We start from the raw sequence: 18073 nt of genomic DNA on the forward strand, positions 1-18073 counted from the left end.
TCTTTGCTTTTCATCGAGATCAAAAAGCTGCCGAAGCAGCCCAGAACATTTGCGACGCGTATAGAGAAGGTGTCATAGATGAGTCTACAGCACGGAATGGTTTGGTCTTCTGAATTCGATGAAGAACGTCTCAAATCACTTTTGAAGGAAAACGGGCTCCTAACCAGTCGTGAGTTGGCGGAAAAAATGAACTGCGTTCACCTACATTCAATGGAATTTACCGAAAAATTGGTAGTCTGGGTGTCTCACGAGTTCAACGAAAAAACAAAGAAAGTAGCCTTCAAACTACTTCGAGCAACAGGCGGTCATAAATAGCACTTTTGGTGCCGAATCGTTACGGGAGATGAGAAATGATGCCATGAGAAATGGTGCCTATACATCAAAATGAAGGAAGGAAAGAAGTGGGTGGCTTCAGGAGTTATACTGAAGCCAAGAGTCAAGTCGGATCTTCAACCAAAGAAGCTCATGGTGCATGTTAAGTGTGACTGGGAGGGCAATGTTCACTGGGAAATGCTCGAAAAGAATGGCATGGTCAACAAGGAGCTCTACATTGCCCTGCTACACCGCGTGAATGAGGCTATTCGACCGAAAAGACCTGATGAGCATAGTCAAAAGGAGTGTGGCTTCACGACAATGCCAGTCCCCATGTTACAGAAGTTGTCAAAGCCGCACTCAAAGAGCTCGAATGGGACGTCCTTCAGCATCTGCCGTATTCTCTGGACCTGGCACCGATCGAATACCATCTTTTCCGCTCCCTGTCAAACCATATGAAGTGCGTTACCTGCGATAACAAAGAGTTCCTTAAAAACTGGCTCAACAACTTCTTTGACACCAGAGGCGATTTTTGGCGCAACTGCATCAACAAATTGGTCGAAAGGTGGGAAGAGGTTGTAACCCGCAACGGAGAATATATAATTGATTGACTTATTGATATAATTATTGTTTTTTGTTTAAATAAAAGTCTGCGGTGGAAACGCTACGAACTGATTCCCCTACCTAATATTTATTAATTGTTGATTTTTAGGTAAATATTTTCATTTTCTAAATAGATTTTGTTTCCTTAAATGTGGTTTGCTTTTTCAAATTGTGTGTCCATACATACATATGCATGTATGTATATATACATATACTTACATATAAATATGTACATACATAAACTTTTAAGTAGTACTGAAATATTTGAAGCTTAAGGCTGAAATTGCTTTTCGAGTCATACCATGGCTCCAAAATGATAATTACAAAGGGAAATATTTGGTAACTTTTTAGCCGATGTGGTGTGGTGGTTTAGTGCCGTAGTAGGAGCACTTATGGAATTGTTCGTGGGAGTGGTAGTGTTGCACCTACGAACAACTTAATAACAGGCAAATCACCCATATTCCATTCGTGTTCTTGTAGCCGCATACATACATACATACATAAACATGTGTACGTGTGTGCACGTATGCGCTTTAGTGTGAGGTATAAAGTTTAATGTGCATGTAGCTAACTGTTACGTACTACATCAGTATGTGTGTGTGTATATGTGAACGCTCGTATTTGTAATGATGGCAAGACGCATCGTACACCTCAATTTGATGTTAGATGCAAAAATAGCTTTGTAATATACAAACTCACTAGTCACACATAACTGCCAGGGTACATATACCTATAAAATATACATATAATCATAAAACTATGCTCTTGCAGTCATAGGGATTGTTGAGATAAAATTTACATCGTTTTGTGCAATACAATTACAAGCGCATATACCGCCAATAAGAATGCACACAGCCCACAGCACATGTTTGTATATATGTATGTGTATGTATGTATGTGCTTATATACTTTTAGTGTACATAACAGTAAATGTATGTACATGAGCCAGTGCACACTAGATTGTGAGCACCTCCCCCGTTCTACCGGCCACCTCTTGCGATGCATTTGGTAAATGTCAAATGTTGTTTTTGAATTTGCATTGCCGCCCAACACAAAGCATTGCTTGTTTTGCTTTCGTGTTAGTAGCTTCAAACAGTTCCCTACATCATCCTTACCCGGATCTGCTGCGCTGAGCTCAGACATGACCATCCCAATCCATTACATCATAGCTTTTGTGCAACTGCATTAAATGCAGTTTTCGTTGCCGGCAATGTTAGTCTGCACGAGTAGTAGTAGATGCAAATTTCGAGCTCTGTGCACACATACATGTGCGTGTGTATGTACAATGCAATGAAAATAGGCTTGCAACCCATTTGCCCACACAACGTCAGAAGAAATTTATTGGCATGGAGGTTCACTTTGCATTTCCACACTGGAGTTGGGTCTTGCCGAATTACTTGGCCGACCACACGATGTACAAAAATTGAAAACAAACGAAATTCCTAAACTGAAATTTGCTACTTTATGCGTCATTGATGAAATAAGCCTGCACTAACCGAAAATGTCATCGAAATTTTTGTCAAAGCGCCAACGTTACTAGTCGTCCAATTATAGGTTATTATCTTACGAACATTTCCGCAATGTCTGTCTGCTCGTTTCATTACAATAAAAACAATACAACTTTTCAAATAAAGGCAGACTTTTTTTTAATCTCAAAATAGTTTTAATTTCTTCTTGATGTAGGCCAATAACTTGAAATATGCAGTTCCCAAACCTAAGCATCAAGGCCATAAGGATGCCAAGAATCAGAAGCACACTACAAATTATTGCGATCGTGTGCCAGTCGCACTAGCACCATCATTCTCTATAGCGAAGCGAACGTATCATTCGCCTGTTTCTACAGGGTCCGACACTCGAAGTGTAATCAATTAAAAAGGCCATAAATTTTGTGTGGAAAATTACTTTTATTCAATTCAAAATAAAAAATGTGTGAAAGCAATACAAAATTAAGCATCAATTTACTTTGGCTCGATTTTACTACCTTTTTTCTTGCCTATACCCTTGAGGCGGTCCAGAAACGAATCGCAATTTGCCCAAATGTGACTTGCAGCTATTTTGGCCCATTCGCGGACAATGACTTTTTCCAGCGCCTCGAGTCTGGTGAATCTTTTAGTGCGAAGCTTTCTCTCCAAAATGGCCCAACGAGAATAATCCGTCGGAATCGCGTCTGGTGAATTTGCGAGCCATTGTGTAGATGCTATGAAGTTTGGAACGTTGTTTTTTAACTATTCTTGGTTCACTCGAGTTTTGTGAGACGGTGCTGAGTCCTGTTGAAACGTCCATGGACTGCCACCGAAATTATTGTCTGCCCATGGCTTCAAAGCAACCTTCTGTGGCGGGTTCTGTCTCCTAGTGACCAACCAATGACTCAAATTCTCGTATGAACGGTCGGTCAAATAAACGCTATCGTTTTGGGAGTTTACGAATTGCCAATTTGAAAAATTTTCTCGTCGGAAAACTCAATGTTCGGAAATTGACCGCTTTCGACCAAGTGAAGCAACTGCTTCGCTCTCTCATGTCTCACTTGTTGCTGCTTTGGTGTGAAATCATGCGCCTTTTGCATCTTTTAAGGCTTGACTTTGAGATCATTTTTCAGTATGCGGCGGATGCTACGCTCAGATATTTTCAGTTATTTCGCCATTTGATTCGCACTTCGTCGGGTATTTCACTCAAGTCGCTTCTTGACTTTTTGAACCATTTCACGAGACGTTGCAGTCTTTTGAAAACCACGACGTACAAAACTGGCAAAATTATGCTAAGAACTTGGAGTACGAAAACTACAAACCTTATTTTATCACTCTCTTGAAAAGACTGTAAAATATTGGCTGGAGTACTGACGGGACGCTGTCTCAACCCACATCACGCAGGCAAAATGGGATTAGTTCAGAGCGATGCGTGTAACGCCGACAATGAAGCGAATGCTAGGGATGCTTTGTTACATCTACTGTAGGACTTGACAAATGTGCCTAGGATCAACATATTTTCCATCCTTGAAGGATATAGCTGACAAAGAGCTTGTTAAAACTCGCCAAGATGTGCATTAGGAATTATATGAAATAATATCATCGACTCCAAATATATAGCGCTGATAACACAAGGGATCCTAGAGGTCTAAGTGAGATCTTTTTACAGATCAGCCAGCACCACATAACCTAACTTTTCCAAATAAATAAAATCTGCAAGCAAGCCATATTATTTCTGTAAGTATTCTTAGATATTCTTAGCAAACGCGAATTTGTATATGTGTAAAGAACTATTTGGGACTATCGACGGGTAATTGGGACTATCGATGGCGCATAGCCCTCATATGTTTGCAGGAGGGGAACCTGGACGCAGGTACGTGTTGTGTCATCGGACATAAACACAGCTATACCCAATTGTTATACTTTTGTGACCCCAGGGTAGAGATTAAGTGAGGTGGGAGGATTGTTATACAAGGAGAAGTCCAAAATAAAAAATACTGATCTAAAATAGAAACGACAGGAGCTTTGTTCTGATAACTTCGAACTAAAAGCTTTTCGAAGGAGTGTTTGAGGACATTGGCCGGAATGTCCTCCAGAATGTCTGTACAAGCCTTTTGGATGGCCTCTACGGACGCAAAACGTTTTTCTTTCAACGATGATTTCGGTTCGTTTTTGATAAATTTACGAACAATTTCGATGGAGTCTTCGGTGATTACTGAGGTTGGGCGGCCCGTATGTTCATTGTCATTTATGTCCTTACAATTACCTCTGAAACGTGAAACCATCAGCGCTGTAAACTTTTTTCTTCAATTCAAATGTTTTGGTAAACGTTTTACCGATTTTAAAACCAAATTTGATATTAGCTCTTTATTCGAAACTCATTTTTGTACCGATGACACAAACATACTGACACTTTAGGCGCAATAACTTCGCTTCCACTGAACCGAATGTCACCAGGCTTTCCCTGGAAGTCAGCAAGGGATGTAACTTTCAACGCACTAACTCATTAAGAAAATGACACCATCAAAAACATTTTTATGACACCAGTCTTGTTTATTTTGGACTTCACCCCTGCATACCATTGGTAAGACGGCACCTTTCAGATGTTTCTGACATTTGGATTTGAACCTCCTCAAAAATTATTATATATAAAAAAAATATTTATAAAGGCCTAAGTATGTAAACAATACAGACTTGCGCTGCCAGATATTCAAAAGTTAGCTAAAAAAGATAAAAACTTGAAAAAAGTACTGTTTTTTCTAATACTTAAATTAATTGCATATGGCAACTATGCATATAACGAATGTGTTTGCGTCACGTTTTGCTACAACGTAAGCAACTTACGCGTTGGCGTACAAAATACGTAGATACGTTCCTTAGAAATGCGTCTAAAAAATTCGTGTAAAAATATGTATTTACATCCGACTGCTTTCAAAAATCGTGTAAGATGAAAGAACTCTAAATATTTTGCCAAAACACCGTTCAAAAGAAGTAAATTCTTATTACAATATTATTATTATTTATAAAACAAAAAGGATTCATTTTTATATTACATAAAAATAAAAATAAAATTAGTGTACAGTGAAAATTCAATTTATAAGAACAAAATGCACAAAAATCCAAATTGAAATGAGGAATAAAAATCAATTTTACAATTTTATTTTACAGTCCAATTTTACTTTTTAGACTGGACCAAAAATGCTATCATCAGTAGCTATGTCAGATACCACGCCGGATATGCTCAGGCGGGTTTTATTCAAATTATTAACGGCCTCTGCTGGTTTTTTCGTTGTAGCAAACTTTGTTATTAAGAACTGCTTTTTGCTTTCTCGAGTTGTTTATATATACAAGGTGGCGCAAAATTAATAGCCCTATCGGACATTTGCAATTTTTGCAAATGGCGTCATACATCAATCATATTTCACACTTGTAAACTAGACAGTTGTAGTATACAAACAAAACAAGCGAATAGGTCAATATCAATTTCCAAAACTCAAAATTATTTTTTCTTTATTTAGTAAAAAAATGATTCAAAAACATATTTGGCTGATTAAATTTGCGCCATCTTGTACAATACGCGACCTAAAGATTAATATATGTTGAAATTTTATTGCACAGTTGGATTTGGTTAGTTCTTAAATGCATCTAGTGCTCTTACACGAACAATGTTTACTTAATAAGACATCCTTTTCGGAATTAGGGTTAGTTTACCAACAATTTTTACTTTTGAGATACGTGATAGAACAATAATTTCGTGTAAAAAAATTATTAGTGTACTGTGTTTTTCAAAATCGTGTCAAAAAAGGCCGCGTGAAAGGAGAGTTGGTTGTACCACACACAACCTTGACAGGCTCAAGGAAAGTTTCTTTACTTCAAGTTGCTGTACACCCTTAGAATTTTTGCTGTAATGGAGTCTAGCCAAGGATGATAGATACCAGGTTTGCTTGTTTTTGTTGTTGTTATAGTAGCATAAACATTTCCCATACATGTGTGGGGAATGCTGCTGTAGAGACAGTCCTTGGCCGGATATAAATCCGGATTGTTCCGGTAACGAAGAACCGACTGTCGTTGCTTGTTAGCTATGGTGAAAAAAAATTGAGGGGAACTTTGGACTCTACGTCACTCGTTTTGTGTTCCACAAAATTTAGCTTTAGCTTAGTGAAGCACAAAACGAATGACGTCGGCATATATGTAAAATTCCCCCAGAGCCGAATAACGGTCTGCTAGGTAGTACATCTCTAAAAGTCTTTTCACCAGGGTACCACATACGATCCTACCAGGCTCAAGGAGGGCTTCTTTACTTCAAGTTGCGGTACACCCTTAGTATTTTTGCTGTAATGGAGGGAAGCGTCATTTAATCTGAAACATATGTGTGTATAGATATTCTCCACAGATAGAGGGTCATATGTTTCCACTGAAATGGAGAGGGGTTTTATGAGAAGATTTTATCACGACAGAAATGCACTTGGAAGGATATTTTTGTGAGTTGGAGGACGTTTTTTATTAAGCAGAAAAATTCTTCCGATGCGTTTGATGTTTTATCTCCGCAATGAGAATGAATGCGTAGTTATTTTAAAGGTTATTAAAACTTAAAAAAAAAATTATTAAAGTTATTAAAAAAAATTTGGAGTAAAGTGAAAATGTATGTACGTATGTTCATGTGTGTGTATGTACATATGTATATATGCACGCACTGTGGTAATAACGGCCATTAAGAAAACTTTACTAAAAAGACGAATAATGGTCTGGAACTTATAGTTTCACCATATAAAATTTTCAAAAAAATGTTAGAAAGGAAGTACGTTGAAGGGTAATAAGCAAATACATAATCGAGGAGGTGTTTTGAAAGCCATTCCATTCGTTGTGAATTAAACGTTTTTTCTTGCCCGTATTACTAACAGTCCCTTCACGACCAATAGCAGCTAAAAACTCAAACTAAATTGTGAATTATTTTTCAAATCAAATGCTTAACGGCAAGTGGTGGGCATGAAAAAATTCATGAGAATTAATTTTACTATATTTACTATCATAAGATTTCCGTATGTGCATACATAGCAAGTGTGGCCACTATTTGCACATACGCAAAGACAAAGGATAACAAAAATTTTTTCTAATAACAATTTCAGTTCCTAAATAAACTATTATCATCAGTAAAATAATCCACTTGTAAGTGCAAAGAATTTCAACAACATTTAATAAGAAACTGTGAGAGAGTAAAACATACAATGCAAAAATTATATCGGCAAAAGATTACTGAAATTATGTACATATATCTACAATGCATACTGAAGACACAAAAAGGGAATAATAATGGAATATTTCGCACACACACACATATGTATGTATGTATCTACAAACATTACAATTATATACAAACATGCATATGTACTTATTTATAATATCCAAAGCTTAAGGATGCTCTAGTGTGATATGAGGTACACCAACTTAAGGGAGAGGACGCAAAGCTGGCTCTACATCTTCACCAAGGATAGAGACATTCGGCAAAGAATTCACATAAGCAACCGAATAGAATGGAGACAAATAAAGTAGCAGCAGCACAAACATATAGAGAGTTACCCCTAAAAGAGAGCAACAATTTGCCTGAGTTCTTATTGTTGGCACTGTCAGAGTAGGATGTGAGCGCAATTTGTATTCTATGTACATAAGTAAATACGAACATTTCACTTCTCCTCTAATGCATACACAAAAGAGGAAAAACGTGAGAGAAAACAGCAGGCTCAAAAATGTTGGTCCTATTTTGGTACATTTTGAGTGTGCGAATGGAGCATAGGTACATACATGCATGCATACGTAGATATATTCCACCACAACCATTTCCGTTACAAAGATGCCAACACATACGACACGCTGGGGTAGATTTGTGGAGTGGGTATTGGCTTCGTAAAATAAAAGACTAAACAGCAGCAACACAGTTTGGCGCTCCCTAGCGCAATAGAAAGCATCTCAAACAAAGCAAGAGAGAAGGTACAGGCTGAACTAGAACACACATACAGGCATACATACATATGAAAATCTGTGCACATAGAGCACTGCAAAGAGAAGTAAGAACGCTGAAATAGCCGTTTTTGTGTCTATTGACAAGTTTTAAATAAACACATATTGATTACTTGCACACATATGTATACACACACACCCACACACACATGTGACATATTCACAGTCTTTGAGTTTCTTTGCCATTTTGCCAGCTATGCAACTTACGTATGTACAGCAGAGTTCTTGTACTTTTCTTTCTCTCTCTTTCTCAAACGCAAATACATAAGCAAAAATAAGTCGCAACAAATACAAATCTAGCCTCACACTGTTGGCACCCATCCTTCGCCAACTTCAGCATAAGCTGAAAACCAAATTCAATTTTTTCTTCTATAGAACGTACAGGTGAAGTTGTATGCATGAACATATACAAGTATTGGTGCAGTACTTTCATACTACTTTGCTCATATCCCAAATGTGTCCAATCGTACAGCCGCAGCGCAATACCAGCACATGAATGAACCTTGGTTGGTAAGCGTAGTTGCCAGACTTTGTTATATTTTAATAGTGAAAAGTTCATATTTAACTTAATAATAGAGAGCAGAAAGTGGTGCATTCTAATATTAATATTTTATTTGTCTGATGTTGTAAAAATAAGTTAGTGAGCTATAGGGGGCACAATAATAAAAATAATAATTATAATATTAATACACAATTTTTTAAATTTTCTAAATTGTTAGTTTTAAGTTTACATTATACCATATAGACAATAATTAATTTTGAATTGTGTAACTTCCAACAGTTATGTATTATAAAAAACTAAAAGGTCTTACAGATACAAGCCCCATTTCTTAAATAAACAAATAAATAATTAAATAAATAAATGAAGACAATAGTAATAGTAATAAGTTATCAGGAATGATTATTTTATAATACATTTTTTGTATGACTATAATTATCCATTCACTAAAAGAACAGAGCAAGAAAATAATAAAGTGAAACTTCCTTTATTTCATATTCAACGTTTCCTTTATCCCCCATTGGAGTATAGGGCCTCCTTTATTTATTGGTGAATAATTTAATTATTCGACCGCCGTAGCCTGATTGAGTTGGTGCGTGACTACCATTCGGGAGTGCGTAGCTTCGAATCTCCATGAGTGAAACAGTAAAATATAGAAAATGTTTTTTTCTAATAGCGGTCGCCCTTCGGCAGACAATGACAAACCTCCGGGTGTATTTCTGCCATGAAAAATTTCCTTATAAAAAAATTAAAAAAACATTTTCTGTTCGAAGTCGACTTAAAACTGTAGGCCCCCTCATTTGTGGAACAACATTAAAGACGGACGCCACAAATAGGAGGAGGAGCTCGGCCAAGCACCTAACAGAAGTGTACGCGGCAATTATTTATTTATTTTTTTAAGGGAAACCCATGTATCGTTGGTTCAAAAATCGATTTAATTTTGTTTTTGGCTTATTTATTTCTACAACATCTCAGGAATATTATCCTAAATTTTCGAGTCGATCCGAGTAATAAATTCGGAGATACAGCCTTTGGAATGTGTGCGCTCCAAGCCACTTTTATTGTTACTCAAAACTTTAAACGCGTTTTTCTCGGAACCGTGTTTTCAAAGTCAGTTGTCAAATGTTCTCGAAAACTACTCAACCGATCTTGATGAAATTTTACACAGGTGTTCGAAATACAATTTACTCGTGCTTGAACGAAGGGTTTTGTTTTTTTTTTCAATTACAACTATTTAAAAAAAAAAAACAAAATGTCAAGCAAATTTGACCGAAATTTTCATTTTTTTGCAAACATGTCTGCCAAAATTCCAATTTTACTTTTTTTTTCTTTCCTTCGTTCAAGCACGAGTTTAGGGTCTTAACTAAAGCACTTATTTTTGTTTTTCCATTTTTTATGAGCCTGTCAGGAGTTATGCTGACAACGCGGACGCACCTTTTTTTCGAGGGGTCACCGGAAATGACGTCACAATGGAGGAGTTTTAAATTTTTTTTTTTTGAAAAATTCAGAAATTATTCTGAAATATGTATCTATAAGACAGAAAAAAGTTTGAATTAAATAAATACTGTTTTATATAGAAAAAAAAACAAATATTGAAAATAGGCCTTTTTTTACCCGACGAAACCCATGTAACCTTTTAAGTTGAATTATTAGATTTGACAGGTATGCAAGCTTTTAACTTACTTATCAATCACTGTTTAGTAACATAGGATTATGATTCCTACTGTTCCTTTACAAAAGAGGTCTAATCCAAATTTAGAAACAAGTCAAAATCACTCTGTGAACATCTCATTCAGTTTTTTTTGTTGCATGCTGATTTAGGTTGATGTTGTTCTTCTCATTTAATAGCTTATAATTAATATGCATTTATTTCAAAGATGGGTCGTGCGCAGCAGTGCACAGTTGAGAAGCAGAAACTTGTTGTTAAGCTTTGAAAACAGAAAAAATGGTACAAATTTATCGCTGAGTCACTTGGATGGCTCAAAAGGGACGGCCTTCCTAGATGCATGAAGGCGCACCATCTTAAGCTTTCTTGTTAACCCATAATTCTATACACCTCCACTTCAAAAAGTGCACATTTTCTTAAAGGAGTGTAATTTTTAAAGTACACCAGAACGGTCTAAACTTGTTAGACAAATAAGGTAAAAAGGTTTGCATATAATGTCCAAGTCCGTGGGCTTAATTTAAAAACTGTTACACGCAAATTAAGCAAAAATATCTATTACATATTAATTGAGGGATATAGCCCTGCACCCACATGTGGACGAGCCACCCCAACTTTTTAACTTTGGGAGAGAGTTTCAAATGTACTTTTTTGAACCTATTGTAAGTTATAAACCTTGCCAAGAACTAGCACCCTTTCACTGGAAAAAAGCAAAAAGTAAAGTTCGATAGAACTCTTAGGGTTTTAAATGAGTGAAATTGACCTTTGGCCTTTGACAAAACAATGCTTTAAAAAAATTGTGAAAATTTGGTCTAAAAATTCGCGCGATTTTCCGTTCCTTGAATATGGCCTTATTTCTAAATGTGAAGTGAAATAGAGCCATATGGCGTTATTTCTTGTGGCTTTGTAACACAACACTGGCAAATATATAGATAAAAACATAGAAGAAAATTTACTAATAAATTCAAAATAACACTAACTGCAATGTGCAAAAATACAAAAATCAGTCCACATCATATTACAGACTTCTTAAAAGTGTGGCTACTCTGCACTGTGATTCAAATACCTCACACATATGAGTTTTTGAACTGCTCGTCGTTCTTTCTTTTAATTCCTTCTGCTATTTTGCTTGAATATTTGCTGCTTTGCCTACTTCAACGCATCCTTCGCACTGCTGCCACTATTTTGTGAGAGCAATGTTACATAAGTGAATTCTCTCTCTTTTTTTCTCTCTGCTTAGGTCAATCTCTATCTAGCGCTCTCGCTTACTCACTTGGCACGTTGTTGTTGCTTTGTCGTCTGCGTCCATTTCTAATACTGTCTCTCTTTCTGACGCATTAGGTTTAGCGTTTTGCATCTCGCTTTTTTTCTTCTTTTTTACCGAATTATTTCAGGCGCTCAAGAACACCAGCTCGGGCTTATATACCAAACTCATAGCAATAAAGTGCGCAATTACTAGCTATATATGGTGAGTACGAAAAATATAGGAATATGTGTGTGTGCATGTGGATGGCCTATGCCACGAGGGTACATAGCAGCAGAGAGTGAAATATCGTTTTACACTGCGCTGTATCAAACCGAGGCGGCCGCTCAGTGTTGGGCGTGTGTTGTTACGCCTTTGTTCAGAAAATTTGTATGCTTTTTAGGATGTCAAATGCGAACAAAAAAAGGGAGTCTGCTGCAGTACGCGCTAAAATTGTACATGTATGTGCGTGCATATGTTTGTATGTGTAGTCAAGTTTACATATTAACAATCTTCGTTTCTTTCACCTTTATTTTACTTCCAACGCTTTCGTGTTATTTTGCTTGTTTTGCATTCAACCTTTTGCTGTCGTTTTGCACTAAAACTGTTTCCCCTCTTTGCTAATAGCAACAAAAATTATTGTCCCTTCTTCTCCTACCGTCGACGACTATCAACTGAGACATCTTCCTACTTTTTCGCCTCAAATGTTTTCCTCCACCCCAGCATTTGGACCAACCAAAGGCACTCTTTTATACTAGAAAAACGGAAAAACCACAGACTGCTGCAACTTCCATAGCAGTACTGCATGCGCAGTTTTACAGTTTTCCTTTCGCTTTTTCGCTTTCTGCATATTTCACTTTTGGTTTTTGGCTTTTCGTTTTTCCTGCTTTGTTGCACAAAAAGTGCATCTATGTACAGGATAGCTAATGCAAACAAATGCAAGGTGCCACACCCAAAAGCGCATTTTTATTTTGCCTACTACCGCCTTTTTTTGAACTTTTACCCTTTTGTGTGCCGTTGACGGGGTGTAAAATTGCATTCGGTTGGAGTGTTAAGTGTTAAAAATTGCATTTTATATGCACCTACAGTTTGGTGCCGACCAATGAGGAAGCCGCTGATGTCTCGTTTCATTTCGGATTCCTTGCTTGGATATTTCCCTTCTAAATATATGATTTTCATTAGGCTCCCCGCATATCCTTTATTTTGGTTTCTCTCATTTTATTTGGTACTTTTTTGTTTTTTAATTAGGGCTTATGTGGTGGAGAAACTCTCTTTGCTGCTGATCCTGGAGGACATACAAAAATTAATTTCGTATTAAAACTAGAATAAATATGGATTTAGAATACCGAAAATAGCGATTTAAATCCAAACATGCATGCAATCTGCAAGAAGGAAATTCGTGAATAAAAGTTGCTTCAACTCCAACAACAATTAATGAAATCTGGCAAAATGTGAAAAACTACCAGCAAACTATTACTAGAAAAAAAGCTTATTGAAAGTTTTAAGTAAACGCTACGCACTTTTGACTTAAAAAAGAAGTTTCTTTGTCTATTTATATTTATTTATGAATTAATTCTTTTATTGCAAAAGGTTTATTTACGTGTATATTATTTTCTTTTATCTGCATGAATATATACAAACAAATACAAATTACACTGGTTTACAGCAACAAAGGGAGGCGTACGTCATTCTTAAATTTCTAGGTAGAATCGCTGGCTGGTTCCGAAATCAAGTCAATTTTTTTATGGGCAAGGTATTTGCGATTTATTGTTGTTCAGCCAAGAAAAAAATGGTGCTATTACATCTTACGAACCAATTGAACAACATTAACATGTTATTAGTTGTGGGAAATGAAAGATAATGAAATTCCCCTTTCCACCATCAGACATTACTTTTCGATGGGCCTAGGCATATTTTCTGATAAATTGAGATGAGATGAACCATTTCAGATTTAATTTTTTTTTATGAAAAAATAAAAAAACTAAAGCTTCAAAAAATTAAATTCAATCTTTAAGGGAGTATTCTGGTCTAGAAATTTGAAAAAAAATCGTTTTTTTTGCATATTTTCAAAGTTTCGACCTTCAAAAATATGCCCTTCAAAATTTTTCAAAATTCGAATTATTTTTGGAGATACAGCGGATTTTGTGGCGCGGCGTCTAAGCCGGCCGAGTGGAGCGAATCGCACAATGAACGGCAGATGTTACCGGACCACTTGAGGATTCGTTCTTTCCAGAAAATCTTTTGTATCCCACACAATTTTTATTTATTCTATACATATATGTATATATATACTTCTATAATATATACCTGGAAATATATCGGCGATTAATCCAGAGTGAGTAGTAAATATTATGATCTAAGTTATTCTATTGGGGGTGGGGCTCAAACTTCAAACGCGATTTTCTCAAAACTACTTTTTTTGAGATGGTCGTCATGATATCTCAAGTTCTACTTGACCAATCTCTTTGATAATAATTTTTTATTGTATTATTCCATACATTTGTCGGATTTTGAAAAATGTAAGTTTGAAGTATTTTTTTTAAATTTGAAAAGGTAAAAAAAAGAGGGTAAAATTTTTTTTTTTTCACGGTGACGCCATTTTTTTTTTCTTTTATTTGGCGTAATTCGTTAGCGACATCCTAACTAATGAAGCATTTTTTTAATTAGTTTGTTTTAGATCACTACAAAGGTTGGAATCAAGTCACTATTTTTTATGTAGCCCCCAATCCGCCGGCCTGTAAATCCACGAATTTTTTATTAATTTTTTTTATACTTTATTGTTTATTTATTATTTTATACTATATTAATAAAAACCATAAAAAAATGTTTTTTTTTTTATTTTTTTTATCTTAGTTTTACAAATACCTAAAATTGAGGCGTCTAGACCAGAATACCCTTTAAAATTAAAAAAGTAACGTATGTGTATCTTACAAAAAAATTGAGTTGAAAAAAATAAATTTAAGCCTTAAAATTAAAAAATATCGAATTTGTAATTTATAATTAAACTAATAGCAGTAAATTCACAGCCCTGAAGTTTCGTCAGCAACATGTTGCTAGCAACATTGATTATGAAGTGAGTAGAAACGGTAAATTTATGAGCAGCGCCCCAACGGCAATTGGCAAATTTCGGGTAACAAAAGCGTTTTTAAACAAATTAACACACGTACACACATACATATTGACGCAAAAAAGTATAAAGAGGATTTACGAATATTTTTGCTTGAAAATGCAATGTCTTCGGAGTATTCCAACTCAGGCACTTCACTCGCAAACAAACAGTTAGTTTTGCTCAAATTTTAATTTAAATTTTTTTTTCCATTGTTCCTAGCACCTCAATAAATAAGTTTAAATTATAATTATTTAGAGTTAAGAATTTGAACTTGCGACCTGCTTGTAGCGCTTCTGCTTCCGCTAGTCGTCTCCACGTGTTAGACGGCCTACCACCACATTTCCGACTGCCTTGAGGGTTTCAGTCCAGGGCTGCTTTTGTGATGTCTCCATGTGGTTTTCGCGGTGTGCGACCGATCCATTTCCACTTTCGCCGTCGGGTTTCAAGATGCCAAGAATGCATCAGCTTCGTTACTGCCCGGTATTAGTTATGGTATTAGACGGAAAACGCGCACAATTTTACGAAAACTGGGTTTGATGAATACCTGGAATGCTTGTCTATCACGCATTGTTGTGGTCCATGTTTCACACTCACACAGAACAACAGACCTTACATTAGATTCAAAGCAACATTTTAAATAGCAGTGAACAAATGTTGCTGGCATCATGTTGCTGGCATATTGCCTGGTGTTTTCACGACGTCAAGTGATTATTACTTTGTCGTGAGATTCATACGAAATTTCAGGCATATCTCACGGCAAAGCAATTTATATGGTTTTTGATAGATATTTTACGTGAAACTTGAACTTAGTACTATGATTAAGGAAAAAAATCGATGGTTATATATGAAAGTTGTGATTGATCCAATGAAAGTCGCGAAATGGAAAATTGTATTGCCTTTAATTTTCTATAATTCGAGTTGAGCTTGTTTGACTACAACATTTTTTCTTTTCGGCTAAATAACGATAAATTGCAAATATCTCGAAGATTTGTTCATAAAAAAACTTAACTCGACTTTCGCAAGAGATTACGCATTGGAATGGGATAATGACAAGGAGAGCGTAAGTGTTACTTATCTTTGGAAAGTATTTAGTGGTTTCTTGAATTGCCATGCATTTTATTATCTTGATTTGCCATCATCTTATACTAGCCCTATGTTCCAATATGAGTTAGAGGAAACAACCAAAATTATACTAGCCGACTCAATGTTTGTGTATCCAAGTGCAGTCCGCAATGAGCAAAAAAGGCGTTGTCTTGTATAAAAAAAAACTGGGCTCTTTAGGGTGAATAGTTTTATGAATAGTCAGGAATGTGCAGATCTTGAATAGGTAAGAAAATTATATTTTTAGATACTTTCAGCACACAAATGCTGTGATGGGGTTCAGTTTTTTAGTAGCTAATAATTTCCCGGCTTCCAATAAATCATTCCTTCCAGGCCCGACGAGAGGGGGGGATCGGGTACTTTTTCCCCCGGCCCCGGAGTTCTCAGACGGGCCCGGACTCGAGATTATACGTATTTATATGAATTAGACATAATTGGAAAGGGCCCGCATTTGCAATTTTCCCCCGGGGCCCGAATATGCTCTCTACGGCCCTGATTCCTTCTCAATACTAATTGACTGGAGTTTAGAACTTTAAAAGATGCTTAGACAAAATGTGTCTTCCAATTTTGTGTGTGAGTGTTTGAATTGTCTCGTAACTGCAGATGCTTTTTATGAGAAGCTTTTTCATCCAGGGTTTATCTTTGCCTATCAAGAGAGATTCGATTTTATGAAAAAACTTGTCGATGTGAATTTCTTGAAGTGCTGTTGGTCTGCTTTACATACTACATCTAGGGTAATTCCCGTATGTTCGAAAAAATTCAAATATTATTGAAACGAATATTGAGGAAAGTAGACATTTCCCAATAAAAACTAAGCACTCGATATTTTTTCATTAAGCTCTCGATGTCCATTGCAATTCTTTGGGTTTTGCTTTGGTCTAAAAATGTATTTCGATAGATCTTCAAAAAAAATGTTATTATACTGCGATTTGAATGACTGCCACTTAAAATTGTATCAAAATAATGGTGTGATTCTGACATTAAATTAGAGATAGTCGGAATATATACATATATATATAATTAGCGGGTACATCCTTTCGGTGTGTTTGGTCGAGCTCCTTCTCCTGTTTGTGGCGTGCGTCTTGATGTTGTTCCACAAATGGATAGCCGGATTAAAAAATAATAATTTTCATTTATGTGTTATCTATTCTTTATAGGAAACCGCTTTCGAGATTCTAAACTTTGCACTTTGAGATCTTGAAAATAATATGAAGAGGTACATATAACCTAAAAACAAGTGTTCGTATTCAGGTGCGTATCTTCTTCTTGATTGGCGCGATAGCCTCTTACACGATTTTGGCCGAGTTTAACCGGCACCAGTTGGGCACAAGTGAAGCCAAGTCCTTCCTACTTGGAGGAGGCTTTTTTCTTGCTTTGCTTCCACCAGCTGATACCGCAACGAATACTTTCAGAGCCGGTGCATTTATTCGGACAACATGACCCAGCCAGTCTATTTGGACGACATGACCCAGCCACTGTAGTCGATGCATTTTTATTCGCGCTATGTCGCCGTAAAGCTCATACAGCTCATCGTTCCATCGCCTGCGATATTCGCCGTTGCCAATGTGCAAAGGTCCAAAAATCTTGCGCAGAATCTTTATTTCAAACACTCCAAGGGGCACTTCATCGGATATTGTCATCGTCCAAGCTGCTGCGTCATACGATAGGACGGGCATGATAAGAGCCTTGTAGAGTGTTAGTTTTATTCGTCGAGAGGGGACTTTCCTGCTCAGTTGCCTAGTTAGTCCAAAGTAGCTCTTGTTGACAACAGAGGTTCTACTTTGGATTTCAAGGCTGACATTGTTATTGGAGGTAATGCTGATTCCTAGATAATCGAGGTTTTTTTATAACCTCGGAATCATAACTGGCAGCAGTTGCGTGGGTATCGATTTGCGAGTGCGCCGACTGTTTGTTTGGCGACAGGAGGTATTTCGTTTTGTCCTCGTTCACCATCAGACCTATTCGCTTTGCTTCTTTATCCAGTCTGGAAAAGCAGAACAAATAGCGTGGTTGTTAAGGCCGATGATGTCAATAACGAACTTGAGATGTCAGAAGTCTGCCAATC

This window comes from Anastrepha obliqua, chromosome 1 (genome assembly GCF_027943255.1).
Source record: "Anastrepha obliqua isolate idAnaObli1 chromosome 1, idAnaObli1_1.0, whole genome shotgun sequence".
NCBI classification, from domain to species: Eukaryota; Metazoa; Arthropoda; class Insecta; order Diptera; family Tephritidae; genus Anastrepha; species Anastrepha obliqua.